Source organism: Ictidomys tridecemlineatus, chromosome 7 (assembly GCF_052094955.1).
Source record: "Ictidomys tridecemlineatus isolate mIctTri1 chromosome 7, mIctTri1.hap1, whole genome shotgun sequence".
NCBI classification, from domain to species: domain Eukaryota; kingdom Metazoa; phylum Chordata; class Mammalia; order Rodentia; family Sciuridae; genus Ictidomys; species Ictidomys tridecemlineatus.
This window is the reverse complement of record NC_135483.1, coordinates 81,430,258-81,443,086: the sequence shown is the minus strand read 5'-3', so window position 1 is coordinate 81,443,086 and position 12,829 is coordinate 81,430,258. Positions and strand designations below refer to the sequence as shown.

Here is a 12,829-nt window from a genome sequence, read left to right as displayed (position 1 = left end):
ATGACTTACTGGTAATTCTTTTGTTTAATTTTGTGCTTGTCTCTAGTCTCTCTCTTTTTTTAATTGTTTAAATTTTATTGTTGGTTGTTCAAAACATTACATAGTTCTTGACATATCATATTTCACACTTTGATTCAAGTCGGTTATGAACTCCCATTTTTACAGAATTTTTGCAGAATCACATTGGTTACACATCCACTGATTTACATATTGCCATACTAGTGTCTGATGTATTCCACTGCCTTTCCTATCCTCTACTATCCCCCCATCACTCCCCTCCCTTCCCCTCTTCTCTCTCTACCCCATCTACTGCAATTCATTTCTCCCCCATGTTTTTCCCCTTTCCCCTCACTTCCTTTTGTATGTAATTTTGTATAACCCTGAGGGTCTCCTTCCATTTCCATGCAATTTTCCTTCTCTCTCCCTTTTCCTCCCACCTCTCATCCCTGTTTAATGTTAATCTTTTTCTCATGGTCTTCCTCCCTATTCTGTTCTTAGTTACTCTCCTTATATCAAAGACGACGTTTCGCATTTGTTTTTTAGGGATTGGATAGCTTCACTTAGCATAATCTGCTCTAATGCCATCCATTTCCCAGCAAATTCTATGATTTTGTCATTTTTTAATGCAGAGTAATACTCCATTGTGCATAAATGCCATATTATTTTTTATCCATTCATCTATTGAAGGACATCTAGGTTGGTTCCACAGTCTTGCTATTGTGAATTGTGCTGCTATGAACATCGATGTAGCAGTGTCCCTGTAGTATGCTCTTTTTAGGTCTTTAGGGAATAGACTGAGAAGGGGAATATCTGGTTCAAATGGTGTTTCCATTCACAGGTTTCCAAGAAATCTCCATACTGCTTTCCAAATTGGCCACACCAATTTGCAGTCTTACCAGCAATGTACAAGTGTACTCTTTTCCCCACATCCTTGCCAGCACTTTTTATTGTTTGACTTCATAATGGCTGCCAATCTTACTGGAGTTAGATGGTATCTTAGGGTTGTTTTGATTTTCATTTCTATGACTGCTAGAGATGGTGAGCATTTTTTTCATGTACTTGCTGATGGATTATATGTCCTCCTCTGAGAAGTGTCTGTTCAGGTCCTTGGCCCATTTGTTGCTTGGGTTATTTGTTTTCTTATTGTTTAATTTTTTGAGTTCTTTGTATACTCTGGATATTAGGGCTCTCAGGATGTAGGCTCCCTATTTACCTCTCTTATTGTTTCTTTTGCTGAGAAAAAACTTTTTAGTTTGAGTAAGTCTCATTTGTTGATTCTAGTTATTAACTCTTGTGCTATGGGTGTCCTATTGAGGAATTTGGAGCCCGACCCCACAGTATGTAGATTGGAGCCAAATTTTTCTTCTATCAGACGCCTTCTCTCTGATTTGATATCAAGCTCCTTGATCCATTTTGAGTTAACTTTTGTGCATGGCGAGAGAAAGAGATTCAGTTTCATTTTTTTGAATATGGATTTCCAGTTTTCCCAGCACCATTTGCTGAAGATGCTATCCTTTCTCCATTGCGTGCTTTTAGCCCCTTTATCAAATATAAGATAGTTGTAATTTTGTGGATTGGTCTCTGTGTCCTCTATTCTGTACCATTGGTCCACCTGTCTGATTTGGTAGCAGTACCATGCTGTTTTTGTTACTATTGCTCTGTAGTATAGTTTGAAGTTTGGTATCGCTATACCGCTTGATTCACACTTCCTGCTTAGAGTTGTTTTCGCTATTCTGGGTATTTTATTTTTCCATATAAATTTCATGATTTCTTTATCTATTTCTACAACAAATGCTGTTGGGATTTTGATTGGCATTGTATTAAACCTATAGAGAACTTTTGGTAATATCGCCATTTTGATGATGTTGGTTCTGCCTATCCATGACCAGGGTATATTTTTCCATCTTCTAAAATCTTCTATTTCTCTCTTTAGGGTTCTGTAGTTTTCATTGTATAAGTCTTTCACCTCTTTTGTTAGGTTGATTCCCAAGTATTTTATTTTTTTGAGGATATTGTGAATGGATTGGTTGTCCTCATTTCCATTTTAGAGGATTTGTCACTGATATACAGGAATGTCTTTGATTTATGCGTGTTGATTTTATATCCTGCCATTTTGCTGAATTCATTTATTAGCCCTAATAGATTCTTTGTAGACCCTTTTGGGTCTGCTAGGTATAGAATCATGTCACCTGCAAATAGTGATATTTTAAGTTCTTCTTTTCCTATTTTTATGCCTTTAATTTCTTTCGTCTATCTAATTGCTCTGGCCAGTGTTTCGAGAACTATGTTGAACAGAAGTGGTGAGAGAGGGCATCCCTGTCTTGTTCCAGATTTTAGAGAGAATGCCTTCAATTTTTCTCTGTTCAGAATGATGCTAGCCTGAGGCTTAGTATAGATAGCTTTTACAATATTGAGGTATGTTCCTGTTATCCCTATTTTTTCATAGAGTTTTGAACATCAAGGGGTGCTGTACTTTGTCAAATTCTTTTTCTGCATTTATCGAGATGATCATATGGTTCTTTGAGTCTATTGATGTGGTGCATAACATTTATTGATTGCTGTATATTGAACCAGCCTTGCATCACAGGGATTAATCCTACTTGATCATGGTGCACAATTTTTTTGATATGTTTTTATATCTGATTCGCCAGAATTTTATTGAGGATTTTTGTATCTAGATTCCTTAGAGATATTGGTCTGCAGTTTTCTTTCCTTGAAGTGTCTTTGTCTGGGTTAGGAATTAGGGTGATGTTGGCCTCGTAGAATGAATTTGGAAGTTCTCCCTCTTTCTCTATTTCCTGGAATAGCTTGAAAAGTATTGGTATAGTTCTTCTTTAAAGGTTTTGTAAAACTCTGCTGTATACCCATCCAGTCCTGGGCTTTTCTTAGTAGGTAGTCTTTTGATGGGTTCTTCTATTTCCTCGATTGATATTGGACTGTTTAGGTTGTCTATATTCTTCTAACTCAATCTGGGTAGATTATAAGACTTAAGAAATTTATCGATGCCTTCACTATCTTCTATTTTATTGGAGTATAAGGATTCAAAATAATTTCTAATTATCTTCTGTATATCTGAAGTGTCTGTTGTGATACTGCCTTTTTTTATCCCATATGCTAGTAATTTGAGTTCTCTCTCTTCCTCTCTTTGTTAGCATGGCTAAGGGTCTGTGGATCTTATTTATTTTTTCAAAGAACCAACTTTTAGTATTGTCAATTTTTTCAATTATTTCTTTTGTTTCGATTTCATTAATTTCAGCTCTGATTTTAATTATTTCTTGCCTTCTACTTTTTTTGCTGTTGTTTTGTTCTTCTTTTTCTAGGATTTTGAGATGAAAGAAAGGACCACAAGCGGTAATTCTTGTTTAAAGTTTTTTTTTTGTGTGGTTTTATATGGACATAATGCCTTTCTTTTATTTGTTTTTATGTGGTGCTGAGGATTGAACCCAATGACTCACCCATGCTAGGTGAGTGATCTACCTGTGAGCCTAAACCCCAGCTCCATAATTCTTAACACATAAGAAAACTGAAGAACTATTAAGTATGCCATTGTGGATTTCCCAATGGCACATGTAATCTAACCAAGGCTGAGAGATGTTGAGATGAGTCAGTGCATGGGGATTGGTTTTGGAGACAGGTTTTTTGGGAATGTGAGGTAAAACACAGGGATCATTTACTTTACTATATTTTTTTGCTGGGGATTTCTTTGTGGGTAAGTGTACCAGCACCAAGTTACACTCTGTCTTTTTTACTCTATATTTTCAAACAGGTTCTCCCCATGATGTCAAGACTGGCTTCATCCTTGTGATCCTCCTGCCTCTGCCTCTTAGGTCACTGAGATTTCAGGCAGACATCACTGTGTCCAGCACCAGAAATGAGTTTTCATGTGGAATAAAGATACATTTGGATGAACTTTCTTTTTTTTCCTCATAGCAGTAGTGTTCATTGAGATCTATGAAGGAGATCATATTTCCAAAGAAGATATTTTCTTGTTTTTTTTTCCCTGAGGTGTTAATAATATTTTGCTTTCCCACCATAAGGTGAGCAAAGCCCATAAATTGTACAGTAACATTCAGATAAGAAATTCCGTGTACTCTGAAATTGGGGTGGGGGTCTTGACCAACATGGTTCTTCTTCTTGTCCACGTCTCCTTGCACATTACCAGGCATAGACCTAAGCACACTGACCTGCCTCTTAGTCTCTTGGTGGTAATTCACCTAACAATGCTGCTCATCAAGGGCTTCATAGATTCAGATATTTATACACCTCAGGGGGAAAGGTGGGGTCATGTGAAATGTAAATGGCTTATCTACCTGTACAGGTTGATGAGGGGCTTTTCCCTCTGCACCACCTGCCTGCTGAGTGTCCTCCAAGCCATCACTGTCAGCCCCAGGAGCTCCTTCTTGGCAAAATTCAAACATAAATTCTCAGAACACAACCTGTGTTTCTTTATCTTCCTGTGGGTCATCTATTCATCCTTCAGTAGCCACCACTTCATCTCCATTAATGCTACACCCAATTCGACCTCAGATAAGTTTATGTATGTCACAGAATTCTACTCTCTTTGGCCCATGACCTTTTTCCTCCAACACACCTTTGCCACCCTGCTGACCTTCAGGGAAGTCTCCCTTATAGGAGTCATGGCTATTGCAAATGGATACATGGTGGCTCTATTGTGTAGGCATAAGAGGCAGTCCCATAATCTTCATAGCACCAGCCTGTCCCCAATATCATCCCCAGAACTGAGGGCCATGTGAACAATCCTGCTGCATTTGAGTTGCTTTGTGGTTTTATCCATCTTGGACAGCATTATATCCTACACAAGACTCACAGTGAATGATGATCAAATATTTTACAGTATACAGATCCTCGTGGCCCATAGCTATGCCTCATTCAGCCCTTTGGTGTTCATTGCTACTGAAAAACGTATTGTTAGTATTTTGAGATATATGTGGGGTAAGACACTGCATATTTCATTAGCCAGTGATGGATAAATTGTGTTAAGATGAAAAAAAAATGTGCTGGTTTCCAAATAATTTATTATGGTGGAGGGTATATGTTCTTTGTTTTAAATGCAATACAAATCCCTCCTTCTTCTCTCAAAATACTTTATTTGGGTATGTGTAGATGGCAAATATATAAAAGAAAGTTAAACCACATGGCTCTCTAGGATATTATCAGGGCTTCATTTTTCACATGGTGTCCTCAAGGGACCCTGTGAGGTGAATGTCACTTGTCAGGTCTTGTATATTCTATACTATTTTTAGATACAATATTTCCAAGGCTTTTCAATTATTTCATTGTCTCGGTTATCTGTATTTTTTCCAAAGTATAATGTAAACTTTTGCTACCATAAAATATCCCCTGATCCAACACACACACACACACACACATACACACACACACACACACAAACACACACACACACATACTCCGTGCAGGGATTCAAAACATTATTTCTATAAAATTGCTCATAAATCCATGTTTTAATTATTCAAAGGTAGAAACAACTCAGTACCTACAACCTTAAGAATATACAAACAATACATAGCTTCTGCAGAAACTGGAGTGTTAGGAACTTAGAAAATGGAAGAAGATTCGGGCACACAGTTCAACATAGCTGAGGCTTCAAGCTACTCACTAAAGCAAGTGAGTCACAAAAGAACAAATATTATATAAATTTACTTAAAGGAGGTGGAAGTTGGAGTAGCCAAATTGATAGGGACAGAAAAATAGAATGGAATTGCAAGGACCCAACAAAGTGGACAGTGGAAAATTTTTAATCTGTACTCCATAAGAAGAAAAATGCCAAGAACTACCAGAATCATGTGAACAGACAACCCATGACTGTACACTGAAGAAAGAGTCACAATGTTTATTTTATATATTTGGTGTTTTGTCACATTTTATTTGTTATATTTATATAGTTGGTGTTTTGTTACATTTTAGATATATACATATATTTTCCACAATAAACATGTTTTTAATTATCATAAACCCATTGTGCAAAATAATTGTCCTGAAAGTAAAAACTAAGTGACAAGATTCTCAATGGGCCACAATGTATAATTTGGTGACTTTTAAAAGTTATGACTGATTTGTCCCAGTTATTGTAAGACTGGTTTTGAAAAGTATGAATCGTTAAGTCTCTCCCACAAAAAGTGTTCTTTCTATGGATTCTGCTAAGTACCCACTCTGTGCTGCTCAGCCTTTCAAAGACTTTCAGCACTATAGTAGGTAGCTCCAATAGAAGGATTTCAGGAGAAATGTATATGAAGTCAAAACACCAAATTGAATCAGTAGGTCACCCATGGAAATTTTCCTAATCATGAAATTAGTATTGCAAAAATTGTGCACTTTTTCTATAGTATATTTAAATGAGGGAAAACAATTAAATGTAAAATATTCTGAAAAAAATACTTTAGAAAAAAATTGAAGAAGTAAAGAAAGCAGAGGATACATTTTCAGAACTTAAGAAAAAAATGAGAACACATAATAGAAAATTAAAGAAATCAAAGAATTACAGAACAGAGACCAGTGAGAAAAATGGAGATTTAAGTCATTATCAACACCTGTTAAGTGTGAATAAGTAAACCTCTACTATCAAGTGACATAGGGTGTTTTCATAAATACACCAAAAAAAAAAAAAGACACCCAAAGAATAACAGGTCAGGAAAATTATGCGCCTTGCAAGAAGAAACCAGCATAGCATGGGCATCTAAATAAAAACATGGACTTCAGGTCACCCATGGTCAGAGGAGAAGAAGGTCATCATATACTGGGAAAGAGCATCAGCTCACCAAGAAGGCGTCCTAGTGACAAATGTCTGACATAATGTCAGGAAAAAATGAATAAAATATGGACCGAACTCAAGATAAATTAATAGCAATATAATAACAGCAAAAAAATTATACTTAACATCATGACATAAACACTACAGGGATAAAAAGGATCTAGGACACATAGAAAAGTTCCAATCAACAGCAAAATACAGGACTGTGATGTGTTCAGAGCAGGAGAACAACACCAGTTCACCAAACAAGCCTCCTCCATGCAAACAACTCTGAGGTCACATCTAGTATCTTTAGAAGTACAATAGAATTAAAATTAAATTAAAATAAAGAAGGACAACTGAAAGGAACAAATATGGGAGAGTTTAAACAATGTCTTTTAAACAATAGTGTAAAGAAGAATCCAAAAGTGGAATCAGAAAAGATCTTGAGAAAAAGTGTATCACAAGACCACACACTAGACCTCAGGGAATCCCATGCAGGGAGTGTGAAGAGTCATAGAGCAACACATTTCATGTTGTAAAAAGAAAACATTTTCAAATAAGCTTCCTAACTGTACTCTTTAAGGAACTGGAGGAACAACAATAAAATCCATTTCCCCAAGTATCCAGAACAAGGACAAGAATAAAGATGAGAATAGAAATAAATAAAAAGTACTCAGAATAGTAGTAAAAATCAACCCAACCAAGGTGTTGTTCCTTGATAAGGAAAACAAGATTGACAATCTTCAATCCAAAATGGCTGAAAGAATGAAAGGGAAGAGTAACAATATCAGAAATGAGATCAGGAGCATTCCAAGTGCAACCATGGGTGGTGGGGAGGACCATAGATGAGTGCTGAGAACAACTCCACTCACACCAACAATAACCAGATAAAAACAGACAGATCCCCAGACATGCACCATCTCCAAAAACTGAGGAACAAAAAAATAAAAGACTTGACTGAACAATAATGATTGAGAAGATGGAACCAGTAGCACACACATCTGCTCCCTCAAAAGAAGAGTCCAGGGACCCAGAACTTCATGGTGGAAGGCTACCAAAGCTAACACCAAAGCCTCTTATCTCCTCCAAACAAGGGAGGAAGAAGGATCCCTAAATGCATTTTATAAGGTTGACACACTTATACACAAATGCAAGCCAAGAAAAGCACAGGCCAAACCCCTCTGGTGAACACAGACAGAAAACAAAACTTGAGAAAAAATGAGCAGATTGGATTTATACATGTTGAAAGCATCATCATTCATCAAGAAGGCCTGGGATTTATCCATGGGATTCAGCTGGTTCAGATAAACATCCCCTCAACAATAGGATTAGAAAAAGCAAAGACTGAGAAATAAACTTACCAGGAAAGAGAAAGACCTGTCCCTTAAAAAACTATAAAGATGAATGATATTAAATTAACTATGAGTAAGAGGAAAAAAGCATCATGTTTATGGATAGGAAGGATCAACCTTAGAAAGTCCACGTGATTAAATTATACATATCAGACGCGCTATCCAATTCCAATCTCAGTGACATATTTTACAGCAATAGGAAATAAGAAAGCTAAAATCCATATGAAACCATAAAAATACCATGAATACCTAAAGTAATCTTGATAAAAACAGCAAAACTAATAAAACCACACTCTGATTTTAAAATATGTAATAATGTAAGAGTCATTGAAACGTGGAGGGGCTGGGGATGGATCTTGTAGATGTAGAATTTGCCTATCATGCACAAGGCCCTGGAGTTCATCATCAACACTTCATTACACACACAGACACACACATACACACAGAGAGAAAACATTATGGTAGTGGCATACAAGTAAACATATAAACTAGTGGAACAGAACACACTGCCTAGAGAAATGTCCAGATACATTCTCATTAAGACATCTTTAAAAGCACTGTCAAATATAGCCTATGTAGTAAGGAGGGTCTGTTCAAAAAAAATAGTCATATGCACAGAATCAAAGAAGACGCTTATTCTACAGCCATACACAAACATTTACCTCAAGACATATTGAATATTTACATGGGAGAAGTGAATCTATAAATCTGTAAAAATCAAAAGGTTGGAAACCATTAGGATACTGGAATAGAAAATTATGGCAGCTATTATGAAGACAGATGAAAACAAGTATTGGTGAGGATGTGGGGAAAAGGTACACTTATACACTGCTGGTGGGAATGCAAATTGGTGCAGCCAATATGGAAAGCAGTATGAAGATTCCTTGGAAATCTGGCAATGGAACCAGCATTTGACCCAGCTATCCCTCTCTTCAGTCTAAGCCCAAAGGACTTAAAAACAGCATATTATAGAGACACAGCCACATCAATGTTTAGAGCAGCACAATTCACAATAGCTAGACTGTCTAACCAACCTAGAAGCCTTTCAGTGGATGAATGGATTAAAAATGTGGCATATATACAGAATGGAATATTATTCAGCAATAAAAGAGAACAACATCATGGTATTTGCAGCTAAATGGATGGCATTGGAGAAGATAATACTAAGTGAAGTTAGACAATCCCCAAAATACATGCTGAATGTTTTTTCTTATATAATTAGGTTGACTCATAGTGGGGTAGCGAGGGGGAGCATGGGAGGATTAAAGGAACTCTATTTTTTTTATTGGTTGTTTGAAACATTACAAAGCTCTTGACATATCATATTTCATACATTAGATTCAAGTGGGTTATGAACTTCCATTATAGGGCAGAGAGGTGAGAGGGGAAGGGACGGGGCAGGGGATTAGCAAGGATGGTGGAATGCGATGGTCATCATTATCCAAAGAACATATATGAAGACAAAAATTGGTATCAACATATTTTATATAGTAAAATTGTGCTGTATACATGTAATAAGAATTATAATGCATTCCCTGTTATTTATTTATTGTTAAAATCAATAAAAAAGAAAAAAGAAAACGGTTTCTTGGATATTACACCAAAAGAATAGGCAACCAACTCAGTCATACACAAATGGTATGACATAAAACTAAAAAAGCTTCTGAAACAGAAAGATAAACAGCAGTCAACAGACAACCCATGGAGTAGAGAACACATTTTCAAATCACATATTGAAAAGAGGTTAATTTTGAACATTTACTAAAACCTCCTAGAATTTAGTAAAAATGTTCATAACCTTTTTTCAAAATAGCACAAGACTTGAACAGATATCCCGTCCATGGAAAGACACATATATGACCAAGAAGCAATAAAATGATGTTCAACATCAACTAGTTCTCAAGGAAATACAAATCAAATCCACCATAAGATTTCCTGTCACATCAATCTGGATGGCTATGATGTGATAAGAAAGACAACCATTACTCTCAAATGTATGCACTGTTGGCAGGGTATGATGGCTAATTTTTCATAGTTCTGAAACCAGTCTGGGTAGTGTGCTCCAGGAACAAGAGGCGGGGCCTTCCTGTGCTTCAGTCACACCCTGTGGGCATGCATGCCCCTACCTGCGAGTCAGCATTGCTAGAGGACATGGTGCTCCCTTGTTTGTGGCAGTCTTACTCACAGCAGCCAAGATGTGAAGGTACTTGAGGCCACCCAAGAACAGATGGTTAGAGAAACTGTGGCAATATGCTGAGTCTTTAACAGTGGCAAATTCTGCCATTCACCACAGTGTGGATGACTCTGAAGGACATTATGGTAACTGATGTTGGCAAATTAAAAAGCAGAGCTATTCATGGTTCTAAAGGGTGAAATTTTTTTTGATATTTTTATTTTATTTTATTTTATTAATTTTTATTGTTGGTCGTTCAAAACATTACATATAATTTGATATATTTCACAGTTTGATTCAAAAGGGTTATGAACTCCCATTTTTACCCCGTATACAGATTGCTGAATCACATCAGTTACATCAATTACATTTCCATTGATTTACATATTGCCATTCTAGTGTCTGATGAATTCTGCTCTCTATCCTATTCTCTACTATCCCCCCTCCCCTCCCCTCCCCTCTTCTCTCTCAACCCCCTCTACTGTAAAACACTTCTTCCACTTGTATTATTCTTTCCTTACCCCTCACTTCCTCTTGTATGTAATTTTGTATAACCCTGAGGATCACCATCCCTTTCCATGCAATTTCCCTTCTCTCTCCCTTTCCCTCCCCCCTCTCATCCATATTAATGTTGATCTTCTTCTCCTGCTCTTCGTCCCTACTCTGTCCTTAGTTACTCCCCTTATATCAAAGAAGTCATTTGGCATTTGTTTTTTAAGGATTGGATAGCTTCACTTAGCATAATCTGCTCTAATGCCATCCATTTCCCTCCGAATTCTATGATTTTGTCATTTCTTAATGCAGAGTAATACTCCATTGTGTATAAATGCCACATTTTTTTATCCATTCATCTATTGAAGGGCATCTAGGTTGGTTCCAGAATCTTGCTATCGTGAATTGTGCTTCTATGAACATCGATGTAGCAGTGTCCCTGTAGCATGCTCTTATTAGGTCTTTGGGGAATAGACCGAGAAGGGGAATAGCTGGGTCAAATGGTGGTTCCATTCCCAGCTTTCCAAGAAATCTTCATACTGCTTTCCAAATTGGCTGCACCAATTTGCAGTCCCACCAACAATGAACCAGTGTACCCTTTTCCCCACATCCTCGCCACACTTGTTGTTATTTGACTTCATAATGGCTGCCATTCTTACTGGAGTTAGATGGTATCTTAGGGTGGTTTTGATTTGCATTTCTCTGACTGCTAGCGATGTTGAGCATTTTTTCATGTACTTATTGATTGATTCTATGTCCTCCTCTGAGAAGTGTCTGTTCAGGTCCTTGGCCCATTTGTTGATTGGGTTATTTGTTGTCTTTTTGTCTAATTTTTTGAGTTCCTTGTATACTCTGGATATTAGGGCTCTATCTGAAGTGTGAGGAGTAAAGATTTGTTTCCAGGATGTAGGCTCCCTATTTACCTCTCTTATTGTTTCTTTTGCTGAGAAAAAAACTTTTTAGTTTGAGTTTCATCCCTGGGATGCAAGGCTGGTTCAATATACGGAAATCAATAAATGTTATTCACCACATCAATAGACTTAAAAATAAGAACCATATGATCATCTCGATAGATGCAGAAAAAGAATTTGACAAAGTACACCATCCCTTTATGTTCAAAACTCTAGAAAAATTAGGGATAACAGGATCATACCTCAACATTGTAAAAGCAATCTATGATAAGCCACAGGCCAGCATCATTCTGAATGGAGAAAAATTGAAGGCATTCCCTCTAAGATCTGGTACAAGACAGGGATGCCCTCTCTCACCACTTCTGTTCAACATAGTCCTCGAAACACTGGCCAGAGCAATTAGACAGACGAAAAAAATTAAAGGCATAAATATAGGAAAAGAAGAACTTAAATTATCACTATTTGCAGATGACATGATTCTTTATCTAGCAGACCCAAAAGGGTCTACAAAGAAACTATTAGAGCTAATAAATGAATTCAGCAAAGTGGCAGGGTATAAGATCAACACACATAAATCAAATGCATTCCTGTATATCGGCGACAAATCCTCTGAAATGGAAATGAGGACAACTACTCCATTCACAATATCCCCCCCAAAAATAAAATACTTGGGAATCAACCTAACAAAAGAGGTGAAAGACTTATACAATGAAAACTACAGAACCCTAAAGAAAGATATAGAAGAAGACCTTAGAAGATGGAATAATATACCCTGTTCATGGATAGGCCGAACTAACATCATCAAAATGGCGATATTACCAAAAGTTCTCTATAAGTTCAATGCAATGCCAATCAAAATCCCAACAGCATTTCTTGTAGAAATAGATAAAACAATCATGAAGTTCATATGGAATAATAAAAGACCCAGAATAGCAAAAACAATGCTAAGCAGGAAGTGTGAATCAGGTGGGATAGTGATACCAGACTTCAAACTATACTACAGAGCAATAGTAACAAAAACAGCATGGTACTGGTACCAAAACAGGCGGGTGGACCAATGGTACAGAATATAGGACACAGAAACTAATCCACAAAACTACAACTATCTTATATTTGATAAAGGGGCTAA

General features: G+C 36.8%; 1 long non-coding RNA gene across 1 annotated transcript; it reads left to right on the top strand.

The window, feature by feature from the left end:
- Positions 1 to 1,381: 1,381 nt before the first annotated feature.
- LOC144365309 (uncharacterized) lies at positions 1,382 to 3,913 on the top strand. Its single transcript, XR_013423619.1, has 2 exons — positions 1,382 to 3,464; positions 3,767 to 3,913. It is a non-coding gene; the product is annotated as an uncharacterized LOC144365309 (long non-coding RNA).
- The last annotated feature ends 8,916 nt before the right edge of the window (positions 3,914 to 12,829 follow it).